A 16,855-nucleotide genomic window follows, 5' to 3' on the forward strand; every position below is an offset into this window, starting at 1 on the left:
CTTTCATCCTCCCCTTTTAGTTGCATGAAAGCCACAAACGTAGCAAAAGAACGTGCAGAAACACACAGTGTTGGGAGATGACATTCCTCACATTGTTGGCTGAGCTTGTCAAATGTAGCGTAATTGTTTATTTTAATATTCTAGTGCCAGATTGCTTCCCCAAAGTGTGCTTCAAAAATACATTAGCACGAGCAGCGACGTGGTGAGTAACTGGGTGATGAATGAGGCTCAACTTGGCAGAAAGTTTGGCAATTTATAAACTCAAACGTGACTATTCGTTTAGTCCCTTTTTATTTTTACTTTATTTTCGCATGAAGGAAAATGTAATCATGGGTTAGGGTTATGGATTCATCCAAAACTTCTTAACCCTACATACTTACGTGTTTACTTTGAAGAGGTTAAAATAGAACACTTGTCAAACTTCAGGCCCGGGGACCAAATCCAGCCCTTTAAAACATTCAAATCAGCCCGCAGGAGAAAATAAACATTTCTGAGAAAACATGAATCATTGTGTAAATAACCAAATAATTTAGTTCTGGATAACTCAGTAGGGTTACAAAGGGGCGTAACATATCTGGCAATATTCCAATATTTTGGCAATATTCCAAAAATAAAAACTTTTCATGGAAATTATTTAACGAAATTAAGCAGAAATTGGGAGTAGTTTTAAGTCACCGTATGATGTTCAAACATAAATATTGGCAGCCATGCAAAAATAATACACTTAGAAAATATTTTTCAACAGATTTATTTGAAAGTAGAACTTTACAATTACTGAAGTGGAGTTTTCATTGAATTTGTCACAAATTCAATGAAACTCTACAATATTTTCAGGTTTTCCCATGCTTGTAGAACACTATGGAAGTCATTTTTACTCTCAAATTGTTGAAAGGAACCAATTTGTTTGAAAATCCTGCTCAAACCTCAAATATTTGACAAGATTTCCCCAAATTAAATAAATGTAATCACAACTTATTGCTTGAACATTGTCTGTGTCTTATATACTACGTACTTTTACATGGAAATGCAAAGTAGCCCTAATGTGGAAATTGTTTGATTCCTACACCCTGCGGCCCACTTCAGATCAAAAGTATCCATTTTTGGCCCCTAAACTAAAGTGAGTTCAACACCCTTGACCTAGAACATAGGAAGAATATTTACACCAATAAACAAAAGAGTCGCCATCAACCTTGAATTGTCACTAATCTGTAATATTTAACTTTAAAGCTGCACCATGGGAATTTTCTGCACCCTGATGGTCATGTCCATGTAGACTGTCAGTGCTTGGTTATCAGCACATCAAAGAATATTTACACACCAAACAGTCAGTGCAAAGTGGGAGATGTTTACTTGGCCCTGGACTTTTGTTGGACTAATAGGCAGGGCTTCACTCTTGATAAATTGTCAAAGGAAAGTGCCGCATTCCTCCTCTGATGGCACTTTGAGAGTGATATTTCTTTTATTGCTTTCCTCCTTTAATGAGCGGAGGAGAGCCCAATTACCAGCAGAAGCCATCAGGTTTCATATCCGTTACACAGTTCAACTGGAGAGTATTATTATTGTTCATTAGGTTATGGCCAGAGTCTGCATATAGTTAATGAGAACGCTCAGTAGCCAAGAACCCTCATGAACCAACAAGACCACAATTCAATTAATTTAAACATATTGGCTAATAATGCTCTGAAAAAGGACCAAAGCTGTCAGTTCTCCTTTTCTTTCCTATGTTTAAGACGCACTACTGAAGGCTATACTGGAAGGAGTGTGTTTTAAGAGAGAGCTCTTTTGTTTTTGTTGGCATTGAGAGAAGATTGGGACTGGAGAAGGCCTGCCAACACTGCTGTTTAAGTACACACAGCATTATTGGGTTACTCCACTGGAGGTGGGAGGAGGAGGAGGCTTGGTGGGCTTGGATTAGCATGAGAGCACAGAGCGGACAGCTTGGTGTTTTCTGGTGGCATATTGGGTCATGCTTGCGTTTGTGTGTGAGCCGAGGAGAGCATCGGCAAAAGGCAGTGAAAGTGAAATAAGGAGCTTGCAGAGTCTCTCTAACAGCTTCGGCCATTTTCTCTGCCACATTTACTCCTTCTCCTTTTGGGACCATTAGTAGTTTATAGTCTGCGGTGTAAACAGCCCGCTCTTTTATTTGGTGTGAGAGGGCTTTTGGTGGGAAAAAAACAGAAGCTATCACTTCTATCATTATCCTGCAGGGCTCACCTCATCTTCTGCACTACCTGTCCCATGAAGCTCACGTGTGATTAGCTGGCGGCCTCAGAAAGCAGACACAGTAATTGAACTAAGTGTTGAAAGTCAGCCCATAGCAACTTGGCTTGTGTACACAGGAGCCTGCTTAAATAACGTGGCACTGTGGCAGACAGCCACCACAGTCTTCTCTATTTAGTCACTTACTCATCCATTGAGTCACTTAGCCCCGCTTGCCATCCTTTTTTTTGAACACTTAATCCGATTTACCACCTCGTTAGCACTGTTGGAAATCTTTTTGTTTGTCAGTTTTTCAGAGTTTTCCAAACTTATTACTTAATGCTGCTACCCTTAATGTTTTGGTAACAATTTAATTGAAGTTTTATACATAAAGGTTGACATTACGCTGTCATTTTTAGGACATGACACCTGTCTTTAGCATGAATAAGGTGTTGTGAACGTTGTAAAGTGTTGATCGTTACCCTAACCCTTCATCACCCTAACGCCTAAACCGTGACCCTACCCTTAACCCCACTAGATCACTAACCCAAAAATGCCAACATAGCTCCAAAGGTGTCATAATTTTGCAAAAATGTCATAATTTAGTGAAAGACACTTAATGACAGCCTTCATGACACCTTATTCATGCTAATGACGGATAATGACAGTGCAATGTCTTATGTATAAAACTTGAAGTAAAGTGTTACTGATGTTTTTGTATAGATACAATCATAGTGAATGCCTCATAGATGGTAAACACTGAAAATTGTCGCGCATTGCACTGTGAAAAGTGGAGTCGCTTTGAAGTGTTTCTAGTTCATTCCGATAACTCGGGGAATACCAGGAACAAACTAGAGAAAAGGTGCTGAGCCGATCACTTTCCTCCTTGTTTGGAGAAAAAAAAACAAAGATATCACAGTATAGGATTAATAGGAATGAAGAAAAAACACTGTTTTGCATCCGTCTATGGGACTCCACATCCCATAATGCATTGCTGAGTGGTTTACGGTGGAGATAAAAAAAAAAACAACTTTCAATGGAACAAACAATGATGTTTGATTCGTTGATATATGAACCATACACTATGATTTTATATATTTATATTTTATTAATAATGTCACATCGTTACTTCCTGTCCACTGTTCATTCTTTAACACTGTTAAAGGTTTTGTTTTTTTTTTCTTCACAGTTGTTCTCAGTATCTTTTAAATGCCTGAGGAAGGATTTTCTGCTAGTTACTATAAACAGTTCTCTAAGCACACGCAATAATCATTGACTCAAGGCTGTACGCTCTTCCAGAGAAGCCGTGAAAGAAAAAAAAAAAAAGTCCTTCTACGACGAGAATGAGTTCACCTAAAATTTGGCAGACATTTACACAGCCATGGCAGTTTAAAACCAGCCTTTAAGCATTACAATGAGGAGAAACTGTGGTGTGTTTAGAGAAAAAAAACATTCATGCTTTAGGCTCCTTTAGCAGCTTTAAGCTCATGACACCTACTATAAACACACTGAAATCCCTGAGGTTTTTACCAAATATTTTTACATTCATGTTATTACATTTTTTAAAGGAGACTCACAGACTGTAAGACACACATCAAAAGTGGGGGATTAGGAAGAATGAGCACCACAAAAGAAAGAAAATCTCTAAAAAAAATGGATAGACTATTAACTCCCCTTGAGACAAGAGTATTTAGTAATGTCATCTGGGACAAGTACCGTAGGTAGGAGGTCAGAAGTCAAGGTGCAAAATGGACCCATCTAGCCCTCACCATCGCTCATTGTGATGACTTATTTAAAACAAAGAGGAGGGTATGAGCATGTGGGTAGTCTGAACTGGTTTCTCCTCTATGATGGATAGGGGATGTTTAAGAGAATGGTCTCCCCGATAGCAACGTGGCTGCAGATTAAGGCAGTAAAAGGATGGGGTTGAAACAAATGCGTCATCACTGGGGAATTGGCATTAGTCTGATTGGAGGACCAGTAACGAGAATAAAGGAGTAAGATGGGTAAGTAGAATAGGCAAAGGGTTCTCTGAGGTATAAAGGTGAAGATTTGGTTAAAGGAGGAATTAATGCCAGCAAGCAGATGGAGGCTATTGCATCAAATATTGAATATTCCTGCTGAGTCTAAAGAGATGGGCATTGTTTTGTCTTATCCTCTGCCTTCAAAGTCTAATTTCTCCCCGCTGACTATGTAGTTGTGGGTGTTAGGGGGGATTATGAGTTTTGCCAGCCAGTTCAGGGTTAAGATGAATGGTCGTCCTTTTGGATCCAAGATGGTCATTATCATCCCCACATGGTGAAGCCAGATAAAGCCCCCAAAGCTTTTTTGATTTACGTGGGTTTGTGTCCCACTCACTGTTCTTTTGTTTCTTTGTTTTAAAGTGAAGGCAGAGGCTGTGTCAAACCCCCCTGAAATGGACTAAAGAATACCCAACACTAATATATTTTACACTCAGCATCATTTCAAAGCCTCCAGCAATTAATGGATTAACAAAACTCAAGATGTTTCTAAAGCAGAATGTTTGAAAGAAAGAGAAAAAGCTACATATGTTTAAGAAAAATGAAATTTTCACCTTGTTTAGGTTTTTAGACTTCAAAATAAAACATTTTAACAATCATCATTATGGAGGAGTCACTTTTCCCCAAATATTTACCTTTTAAATTGAAAGTAATAATCTCATCACCGTTGTCAAGCGTGTCGAACCAAGGTTTTGTCATTCAGTGACTAAAAATTGCCCCCGCACCATTAGTTTTGACTATGTGGACTACAACAATGAATGTCTTCCATCTGTTGCCTTGGTAGCAAATAATAGGGTTTACAGCTACTCACTCTTATGGATTCCTTTAATGTCTATATCTTTCTATGTTTTCTCCAATCAGAATTCAGCATGATTGGACCATGTCAATCACTAGTGAAAGCCCCAGTATTCAGCTTTAGATTTGGGTGAAAACTCAACTCTGGCCTTTTCAACATAAGAGATGTTTGTGTTGTTTACTGATGTTTTTGTCATGTCACTGTGTGGTGTGTGGAGTATGTGGAATATGCTTTTCCTGACCCAGAGATAAAATGCTACAAAGCCTTACTTGTTTAAAAAATTTTTTAATTTAAATCGTACGTATCGACTATTTTTCTTATTCACAGTTGTTGGTGGTAACCTCTGTGTGCTAGAAGTAGGTGATATTATCTGCCAATAATAGCCATAAAATGTTTATCCATTATATTTAAAAAAAAAAACAAAACAATTTGTGGTTTTGTTTGGGACAACATATTAAGACGAATGGCCTATGCATTTTGTTTCAGTTTCTTGCCCTACCTTCTTTAGCTTGGCTTTAGCTAAAAACATCTGCTCTGTAATATGATTATGTAGTATGAGTTTGTTTGTGTGATAAACTCACTTCATTATAATAATACCAATGATTAATACAATAATACAATAAATTACCATTATCAATTATCAAGATTGGCTTTTTTCGGTTAAACATTATGGTTCATCGTAAACACTGTCATTGGCTTCAAAGTCAGAGAACCAAATTCCACTGGCCTTTCACAATAAGAGCCCTGCATAGGCTATAATGGTACACAGTTGTTATCAGCTAAACCCCAAAAAACCTAACATCCAAACCCCCTAAATCATTGTCCTGTTTACGGCTACTGCTTTTATCATACATCATGTTTTGTCTGTTCTCATGCCTAAAGTAGTGCACAACTTTTGGTAATATCGTAAAGCTTCTTTTATAGTTGATTAATTACCAGTGTACTGTGTTCCTCCCATTGTGAACCCAAACTCCTGCATTTGTGTGCAACACCTCAGCCAATGTACATCTGAATAAAAGAAATGAAGTAACCAAATTTCTGCTTTCTTGCCAATGCACCAAACCTAGGCAGTTGGAATTCTTAGTACAATAACGAACAGATACGTTTACCTAATGGCATTGAACACAGTTTGTTTGTTTTGCTGATCTGGCACATTCCTTCACTTTTAAAATGGCAGACAGGAGATTTATCCCCATTTCTTCTCTTTTCACCCAGCGTTGATCACTTGATCTCTGACCTTTGCTTAGGATAGACTGACACTTGTGCCACACAGTGAGTGCAGAGGCCTTCCCAGCTCATCTCTAACCTCGTAGGTCACCAATTAGGCTCTATGTCAGTCATCCAGGCAGCCATTCCGACCCCCTTTCCTATACATGATACCCTCCCAGCGGTAAGCCATATTGGTTCAATCATTTATCTTCATCAGGACTGTCATAGTTAAGACCTTGTAACCCCTATATCTCGTCAAGTCTCTGAGCAGCTAACTTTGCCTGAGAGGTTTATTTTCCTAAAGCAGCACATGGTGGATGGTCAGCAGGACAATAAAGAGAGAATGGGATGCAAGCATAAAGAAAAATAATGTCTTTGGAGGGCTGTTGGTGGGCATACAGGCATCGATCTACTACAAAGCAAATCTCTGGTCATGTATGTTTGCAAGTGTGCACATGAGTTCATGGGGGCCCGGTGCCTCATCACTCAAGTTGAATGGGTGTCAGGGAGTGGAATTAGACTGTCTTTCTCTCTCAGTGTTTGACTGTCATGACTGAGATGGACGGAGGATGAGTGGTCCCAAGGCACTTTTAGTGGAAGCCCATTTTGAGGCATTTATTGTTTGACGATGTGACACCTTGTCAAAAGCACAGCGGCCGAAAAAACAGCTGTGTTCACTACAAAAAGCGCTGTTTTGGAAAACCCCTACAATAGGTGATGACACCAAACAAAAGGATGTGTTATATTCTGTCAGTTATGGGAAAACGTGATGCCTTGAAAGAACATTTTTTTTCTAATTGCATTGGGATAACATTGTTTTGCATTGCCGATTCCAGCTTTTTGTCGTCATATAATGAACTCAGTTCAGACAAGGGTTCAACTCAAACCTCAACTAAAATAAGCAGGTACCAATTCAATCCTGGATATTGGTCAGATATTATTAATCTACATCTACAATTTCTGATAAAAGAACTCTGATGTGTAATGTGTTATTATTGAAATTATTGAGATTATTTTTCAGGGTCTGATAATTTATTTGTCTATTCATTCTCTTAAATTGTACATTGTTTATGTAAACAAGTGGTTATTTTGCACTTTAGAATATATATATATATATATATATATATATATATATATATATATATATATATATATATTTTTTTTTTTTTTTTTTTTTTTTTTTTTTTTTTTTGAGTTTTTATTGGATTTATTCAGGTTATTGTTTTTAGGGTCTTTAATTTATTTCCTATCTTATTCAATTGTTAAATAATCTTTACATTTTAGGTCAAAACGTATGTAACCCATTGGTTTTCCTCATACCTACTGTTGCTGACTATTGTTCTCTCTTTGGGTAATATCACTTGATCAAGCCTGTTCTAACATTCACCACTACAAAATAAGTAATAAAAGTATTGTATTTGATCGATATTAGTATCGGACAAATTCCCAAGACATCAATATCGGAAGTGAAAAAGTTGTATCGGAAACAACTGTTTATTGAGTGATTATATTTCTAGTCAGAAACAGAAAGTGATAAATAAAGGAGAGTTATTTGTGATTCATGGACTTTTTTATCATAACTAGCGTTGGCACATAAAGTTAATGGTTGATCTGAAAACATATCTGTACTTTAATAAGATTGCACTGAAAATATTTTGTCATTGTGATGATGTTCATACTTCACAAGATCTCCTAATCTTGGACACTTTTTTTTGTTTTGTGCAACTTCCATTTTTTGTTTGGTACAATATATAATACAACCTTCTTATTTCATTCCGAGCCAAATGGATTTTGTGATGTCTGTGAATGTTTTTTTTTTTTTTTGTCTTTTTCATTACGCTGTATGAAAGACACACACCAAGCTTAGAAGCAGCTGCCAATACACACCGTGCTGTGAGTTTAAGATGATATTGGTCACTCGCCCCCAAAGAAATTCTTTGTCTGATGGATAAGTGGAGTGAGGTTACAATCTCCTATTTTATCAGGCTTTTACTACTCCTCCGCTTCCCCCTCTCTCGCATTACTGGTAATCCTGTGAGATCTCCCACTGTCGCGCTTAAATGTTTAAAAGCCTTTTCCACTTCGTCTCTGTGGTTTGTTTACCTATTTATTATTTTACCACTCCCTTTATACAGTCTGCTATAATGGTGTATTCCTTTTATTTCTTTTTTTTTATTAGATTGTGTCTTGTTTTTTTATGTAGTTTTCTGGCTCCACTGAGAATGGGTTTCCTGGCTTTTCTTTTGATTTTTTACTACTAAATTCTCACACTGGGCTAATTATGCTAGCTGAGCACCTGAGGAGGTTGTTGTACATCATATATTGTAAATTAATTATCCTGTGCAAATGAATCTTGTTCAGTAACTGTCCTGTTTAGAAAGTCTGGTAGTTCTTGAATATTTATTTACTTATTACTTAATTTTCACATTCTCATAAATGTTGTTAATTCATGGCTAGTGAAGTTAACGTTCAGCTACAAGGGGAGTTGATAGGCCCTGCGTCCTGGTCATCATTATGGGGGGAGGGAACGATAGAGAGGTGGGAAAGGGGTTCCCTAGGTTCCCAAAGTGGGGTACGGGTAACCCCATGGGTGAAAAAAAATAAAAAATAACGACAGTGTGACAATTTTGGAAACTAGAACATAATTAAACCAGTAGTCAGGAGCCTCCATGCATTGCCACACATTACACATTGGCCTCTGTATGACTATCCTTTAGTGGTCATCAAAAAATAACAAATATGGTGAGAGATACATTGTTTTGTGCTAGCCAAACATGCTTAATGCCCTCTGCCACCGCAGCTTCGACCAACATGAAAAAACAAAATATACAACAAGACTTTGCGTAGAGAACCATTTAAAACTCAAACGCTCTCAAATTCAGCCAAACATTGCAGAGTTCTTTAACATGTTTTCTTGTGTGCTGATAGATTATTAATATATATATATATATATATATATATATATATATATATATATATATATATATATATATTATGGATATATATTATTCCTCAACAGGATAGGTGAAATTCAGAGACAAATTTCAGGGGGTACTTGAGAGAGAATGCGAGAGAGAGAGAGAGAGAGAGAGAGAGAGAGAGGAAACTTAACAAATGAAAGCATTAAAAATATGGGGTTTTATAATGTGTATTTTTTAGTTAAACATGATAACCATATTACCGGCAACTCACAAAACTAACAAAAACACACAAAATGACACCAAAAACACACACACTAACAAAGACACACTAAATGAGAGAAAAATACACAAGTTCACAACAAAATACATAAATATAACAGAGAAACATGCAAAACGACACCAAAAACACAGACTGAGAGAGAATAATTTAAATTACACCAACAACACACAAAAATGACAACAAAATAAGAGAAAAACCCACAAATTGATGATAGAAACGATTAACTAAAAATACAAGGGTCAGTGTTGGTCCTACATCAGGAGGTAATGTAGTACTGTGTAAATAAATCTATTCAGGAGGCACTAAATACTGTTTTTTCCACTTATTTAGAAAATTAGATTATTTAAATTGTCTGTTATTGCTCATTCATTCCATCATTATGCTCTATAGTTGTTTTTTCACAGAATTCTGAGCAAAATGTTGTAGTTGGACAAAGGATTCAGAAATAAAATAAATGGAAACTTGAGCCAAAAAAGTTTGAGAACCACTGGTATATGACATTCCATTATTATGTTTTAGGGGACAGGAGTAGGTCAGGTTAAATGTCTGAAGGGTTATGGGACTGTGAAATGTTTGGGAACCACTGATCTATGGGCTCTATCCATCCAACAACTGTTTTATTTCCCATGCTGATACAAACAGCCCTGCTAGATGTTTTAGTTCAGTAGCCTCTCCAGGTAGTGGGTAGTGGTGGGTGAGGAGTTGAGATGAAAAACAACTCAGCTGTGTGGCCACTTCCCACTCTAGTGGCACCACCAATCTCCTGAGAAGTGACACTGCTTTAGCCTCTTTAGCCTGAGAAAGACGACTCCTCGGCAAAGCATTTTATTTTGAAGCAGGTGTCAAGACCAATGTCTTCAGTTTCCCAAAGTGTTGGTCCTACTTTTGTAGTTCTCTGCCAAAATGAAGACTAATCGACAGCTTTTCTACTCGTTCTTCTACTAAATCACTTCTGATGTTTAGTAAAAACAGTCCTAACCTCAGTGGTCTGTTCAGACGCTGGGGGCTCCGCTAACCAAACCCTCTGAGGTTAAAGGTTGACTAAAGCAGTTAACAGAGCACAGACCAACACCTGACGTGACCTCACTGTGACCTGAGAACCAGGGATTGGTCACAGCTTGAAGTCAGGCCTCCTACACTAGGGAAACACATACTGTACATACATAACTCAATATGTGTCAAACAATAGGCCAATTCTGGGCGTTTAGAGCAGTGGTTCTCAAACTATTTTGGCTCAAGTATCCCTTTCTCATAATTCTGAACTAGAACATTAGAACATTCTAATTAAAATCATTTACATCATTATTTTGTGTTTTTGTTGTTGTTTGTTCTTTTTAATATTCACTATATTTTTTCTCTTATTTTGTGTGTTTTTGTTGTCATTTTTGTATGTTGTTGGTATTATTTAAATTACTCTCTCTCAGTGTGTTTTTTTGGTGTCATTTGGTTGTTTTGTATGTCGTTATTTTTGTGTAATTTCCCTCATTTAGTGTGTCTTTTTTGTCATTTTTTTTGTGTTGCTGGTAATAGTAAGTATTAATCTCAATGCCTGTGTTTTAGGTGTCATTTTAAGTATTTTGTTGTTGTTTGTTCTTTTTATTATTCGATATATTTTTTTCTCTTATTTTGTGTGTTTTTGTTGTCATTTTGTGAGTTGCTGGTAATATCTAGATTATAATTTGTAACTAAAAAAAAAAAAAAAAACATTATAAAACCCCATATTTATTATGCTTTTATTTGTTAATTTTCCTCTCTCACGTACCCCTGTAGTGCCACTATGTACCCACATTTGAGAAACACTCAACAGAGCATCCAATTTGGACCCCAGAAGAAAGTAGAAAAAAAACAAGACCGAAAAAACATGAACAATCAATGTGTAAATTACCAACTAATGAGGTTATAGATATCACAATCCCTCAAAATACACACTTTCTCTTAAGCTTCATAATGTTTTCAGCACTCACACTTTTTCAATAGTAATATCACATGATTTTTAAAAGCTAAATTGTTTAAAAAAACTCTACAATTTTCCCAAAGTCCTGTAATTTTCCTCAAATTATTCCATAAGATTTTCCCAAATTAAGTAAAAATCAATCACAAAATTAAATAAATTTAGGTGAAGATCCTGCAGTTACTGATATCTGTCACTTATTGCTTGGTTATTGTTGGTGTTTTACATACTTTACGTATCATTTAAATATGAAAGTGCAAAGTAGGGCATATTGTTAAAATTTCTTGTTTTTCTGCCAATAATCCACTTGCCCTCTTGAGATCAAACTAGTCTGTATTTGGCCCCTGAACTAAAATAAGTTTAACATCCCTGTCTTAAAGGAAGATTGACTTTTTAATGAACTTTAAAGATCCAGTATTGTACTATTTTTCACCCATCTCCATTTGTTCCAAGAACTCTAAAAACATAGTATTTGAGGTTTATTTTCCCAAACTCGCCTGTTTTTCAGAGTTTTAGCCTCTGAAAAGTCAGTTTAATGACTCTTCTAAAAACGGGCTGTCTTGGGATGAGTGGGCGTGTCCATAGATGCCGACTCCACACAACAGGTTCATCACCATAGCGATTTTCTTTTGCTATGCACACACTCTTGTTATGGTTTTCAGCCCAAAAACTGCACATAACTGGAAAACACATGGATATTTAAGTGGTTATTGTGATTGTGAGTATCAGCGGAGTCAATCAGCTGTTTTAGCTGTTTTAAACACTCACCGGAGATGCTACGTTGCTTTCTTCTCCTCCTCTCCACGACAGGAATAGTCCATTCAAGATGATAGTCCACTGTTTTGTCTAACTTCTGCGTTGCATTGGGTCACAAACACGTCAGATCATGTCAAAGGAGATACGAGGCGATATAACGGCTACTAAAAATGGAACTGATTGTAACTGTTCACTGGGTGAACTTTATTTTTACTTTGTCCCTCTGAATGAGGCTAAAGGGATGTATATTACTGTAGTAAAACCATTATTAAGTGATTTGTTCATAATACTGCCCCCTTAAGCAAATTTCAAAAGGTTTTGAAAGTTTTATGTAAAATACAAAACAGCAGATATTTTCGATGACTAATTGGAGCACATAACCATGTGCATATGTTTAGTTAGAGGCTTCTTTCTTCTTTAAACAAAGAGTCTGGTCCACTTCTGTGCTCCAATCTGGTACTTGTGTGTGTGTGTGTGTCTGGCCAATGTGTCAGCAGTGTTGAGGCCCTGTCCTCTCTCCTGGGAGTCTGGTCCCTCTTGCTCACTTCATCCTCCTGCTGTTGCTGTCTTATGGGACTCTGAGGCACGCAGATCCCAGATTGAGCCACTCATTCTTGGCCATGCTCCATTCCTTCAACAACGCTAATTACATCTCAAATGGTAATAGATGAGGCCTCGTTAGCGGCTCTTACTCCCTTGAAAGATTCACAAACATAGGCCAACATCAGAGGGAAGCACTGATTGGTCAGAGCTCGCTTTTTCAAAGGCTGGACTTCACAGCGATCTTGGGCCCAATTGGCTAATTACTTCTGCAATTCCACACCGCTGCCTTTGCAAAACTGCTTGTGTTGAATAGAGCGTTGATCCCGCTTCTCCAACGTGCCCCGCAGCTAATGCTGCCCTCAAATTCAGAATCCATCTTTGGAGAATTGATTTTTTTGATTCAGTAATTGAAAAATAATCTACTTTTGTCTTTTTACAAGAAGCATTCTTGATCGTGATTTTTGCCATAGTTGTCGTCTTCTTCTTTTCATGGTTATTGGTGTGTTGCAACAAACTTGAATAGGTGCATTTCACCAGCTACTGTACAGGTTTCATTACTTTCCCATTTTACACATTAATATCCATCAACACTCCTTTTCCCACAGTCACCGAGAATCTTAGCTTAAAAGTGCAATATGTAGAATTTTCAACTTTTGAATATGTCTTAAATATCTAAAATAAAAATTTGAGTGTTAAGAAACATGTCCTTAGCTGAGACTGCATAGTTATATATACATTAATAAATATTGCCAGCCCGGCCAACCTGTAGTACCTATTTTCCACCAGTTGGGTGAGTATAAGCCTATTTACAGCAGAGCAGCCCATGCACTAGGCCATCACTGGTAACAAACATCCATCAAACCGATAAACGGTACGCAACTAACAAACAACTGCTTAAACATCTTCACTCATGAACGCATCACACTTGTAAAGCTGACGATATACATCAGCCCACACGGGCCCGCCAAAAACATTTGTGGGGTGCAGCAGAGAATATTGTCACCTGTACATTCAGTGGTCAGGACCGGATATGGTGGAGGTGTCGGTTTTACTCAAATTGCTTGAAAACCTCACATATTGCACCTTTAAATATTTGGATCACCATTTACTAAAAAAAACACAATTTTGTCAAATTTGAATAATAATATTACTTTCCAGATGCAGTTAATTAGATTAAACCAGGATAAAAAAAAATCTCACTATGTATTTCTACAACAGACAATAGTTCCAGCCTTTTGACCGAATTGAATTGTTTCAATTAGTGTCACCTAAACAAGTGAAGTTATTTGAAATTTAGTTTATAAGTTAGTTTAACACAATTGATTTAGTTGACATGGACTTAATAATTTGTGCATTGTTGTGCATTTTAGTCTAACTTAAAATGAAATTGAGTTTACTTGCCTTCAAAAAGTAAAATACCTTTCTAACCAGATACCATCACCTTCTTTTCTTTTCTTCTGCTCCCTCGATGCTACACAGTGTAAAATACCTTGCTCAAGGGCCAACAGCACTAAGGGTTCGAACCAGCGGCCCTCCTTTTACAAGTCCACTTCCGTAACCATTAGGCCACCATTCCGCTTCTAACATAATACTATGGTTTAATGAAAATTACTTTTTGTATTAACCTTAGAATGACATTTTAATATGCTTAATAACTACAAATACAATATGACATTTTTTTCCCGACTTTAATGTTCTTATTGAATTTAAGCTGTTGAATGTTTTCTGTTGCACTTTTTGATCATGTAAAGCACATTGAGTTGCCTTGTGTATGAAATGTGTGATACAAATAAATTGGCCTTGCCTAAATCAGAAATCTAAAAGATACTCACTCAGAATTTGAGTTACTTCAACATCTGCTGAAATACGTTTTCTTCCAGCGTTTAATCCTTTAATTTCCCTAATGCGTATCAGTGCAAACACTTAGAAAATGTTTATTATCTTGTTTATCTTTGTTGCCAGTCTAAATGATGCATCACCGTGAAGAAAAGCAGCTCTTCAGGCTTGTTAAGCATGGGTGAATATTAGGTATTGATTGGTTATTTATACTTCAATGTGGCTCTGTTTTTATTCATTGTTTAAGTGACATCATTCCACACAATCCCATTAGGATTTTATTATAATTAGTGTTTTAGTTTTTTTTTTTTTTCTCTCCCATGGCTGCTGTGAAGGAGATGGAGTCAACAGGAAGATTAGATGCTGCTCTAATTGTGGTGTGGTTTACAGTCGGCCTGTTTGCCTGCATCGATCCGCTGTGAGAAATAATAATAAAATGAAAGTAATGCGATGCAGGGAAGGAAGAGGCAGCCAACGAGCAGGGCCTTGTTACTGAAGGAATGATGTATTGATCGTGTCTAACAGGGAGCTGTAGATTGATCTGAATCCTGATGGCAAAGAGGAGCGTGTTGGGAGATTCTCTGAGGTCGTCAGGGTCATTCAAACAATATTCAGTGGGAGAGTAAAAGAACCCAGAGATTAAAGAACCCAGTGTAGAAAAGAAAAGGGTTGGGTATAAAGGATAGAAAAAGGGTTAAAGCATGTATTTTCTTCCACTACACCAGTGGTTCTACCAATTTTTTTTGGCCTATGTTCCCCCTTTCTCCTACTTTTAGATCCATGTACCCCTTTGTCCAACTTTTGCTTAGAATTCTGTGGGGAAAAAACAACTACAGAGCGTAATGATGGAATGAATGAGTGATAAGACGCATTTTAAAGAATCTCATTTTGTAAAAAAAAAAAAAAAAAATGGAATGAAACAGTATTTAGTGCCTTTTGAATAGATGTATTTCCAAAGTTTCTTTAGTTTACGGTCATCTCCCTCCTGATGAACCAAGACTGACTCTTGTATTTTCAGTTCATGTTCTAAACAATATCATTTCATTTAATTTCAAATCATTTTGTGCATTATTTGTGTTTTTTTGTTTGTTTTTAGTGTCATTTTATGTATGTTGTTATTGTTTGTCTGTTCTTTTTTTTATTCAGTATATTTTTCTCTTATTTGGTGTGTTATTGTAGTCGTTTTTGTGTGTTTTTGGTGTCGTTTGGTTGTTTCTTAGGTCGTTTTGTATGTTTCTCTATTATTTTTGTGTGTTTTTCTCTCATTGTGTCTTTGTTGTCATTTTGTGTGTTGCTAGTAATAGTGAATATTTTTCTTTCTTAGTGCGTGTGTGTTTGGTGTCATTTTGTGTAGTTTTGTTGTTGTTTGTCTGCTCTTTTTATTCTTAATAATTATTATTTTATTTTCTGCTATTGTAATGTTTGTGTGTTGTTGGTAGTATTTCATTTTTGTTCTCTTAGCGTGTGTTTTTTTTATGTCGTCTGGTTGTTTCTTATGTCATTTTGTATGTTTCTCCATTATTTTTGGTGTATTTTTTAGTGATCTTGTGTGTTTTTGGTGTCATTTTGTGTATTTTGTTGTTGTTTGTCTGTATTCAGTTTAATTTTCTCTTATTTTGTGTGCTTTTTTGTCGTTTTGTCAGTCACTGGTAATATTTAGTATAATTATCATTTTTAACCAAAAATTGACATTATAAAACCCCATATTTTTGCTGCTTTCATTTGTAAACTACCCCCTGTAGTGTCATCACGTACCCCTAGAAACACTGCCCTAGACGTCCGTGGAGCTATAAATTAAAGCACAGCTAAAATGGTGTGACAGTAAAATGAAAACGGATATGTTAAAGCCACATTTTGATTTCCCTTTCGTCCGGCGTCGCTCTGACACATCTTCCTGCAATCCTCTCCTCTTGAGTGCTCTGCTAATTGATAGCCAGTGCATTCGTTTAAGTTAGACATGAGTGGCTGCTATTAATGACGGTGGAATGTGCTGGGCAGACAGTGAAGTGAGGACTCATGGGAGAGTGATCTACAGCTCTGGGGCAAAGTCTCCAGGCAGATGCTTTGGAGGGGGCCAGAGTGGAATAGCCATTACAAATCAAGAAGTCATCGGCCATGAAGTCAGAATGAATCCCATTTCTCGATAAAAATCACCTCTCGGAATTGGTTGAGGGCCCAATTTTTGCACATTAACACATGAGGGAAGTTTTTTTCTTTTTTTTTTTTCTCCTCAATGGAACAGAACATGTGAGGATAACGATGGAGGAGGGGTCGCTCATCTGTAGGAAATGCAAAATTGGGATGGTGCTCTGGATCAATAATGGATTAAGCACAAAATGGATC

The 16,855-nt window shown here is 36.8% G+C and overlaps 1 protein-coding gene across 11 annotated transcripts in view; it reads left to right on the plus strand.

The window, feature by feature from the left end:
* The window catches only part of robo2 (roundabout, axon guidance receptor, homolog 2 (Drosophila)), a 401,621-nt gene that overhangs the window by 270,241 nt on the left and 114,525 nt on the right, over positions 1-16,855 (plus strand). The window lies entirely within an intron of this gene.

The sequence above is a fragment of the Gouania willdenowi genome, chromosome 13 (assembly GCF_900634775.1).
Source record: "Gouania willdenowi chromosome 13, fGouWil2.1, whole genome shotgun sequence".
NCBI classification, from domain to species: domain Eukaryota; kingdom Metazoa; phylum Chordata; class Actinopteri; order Blenniiformes; family Gobiesocidae; genus Gouania; species Gouania willdenowi.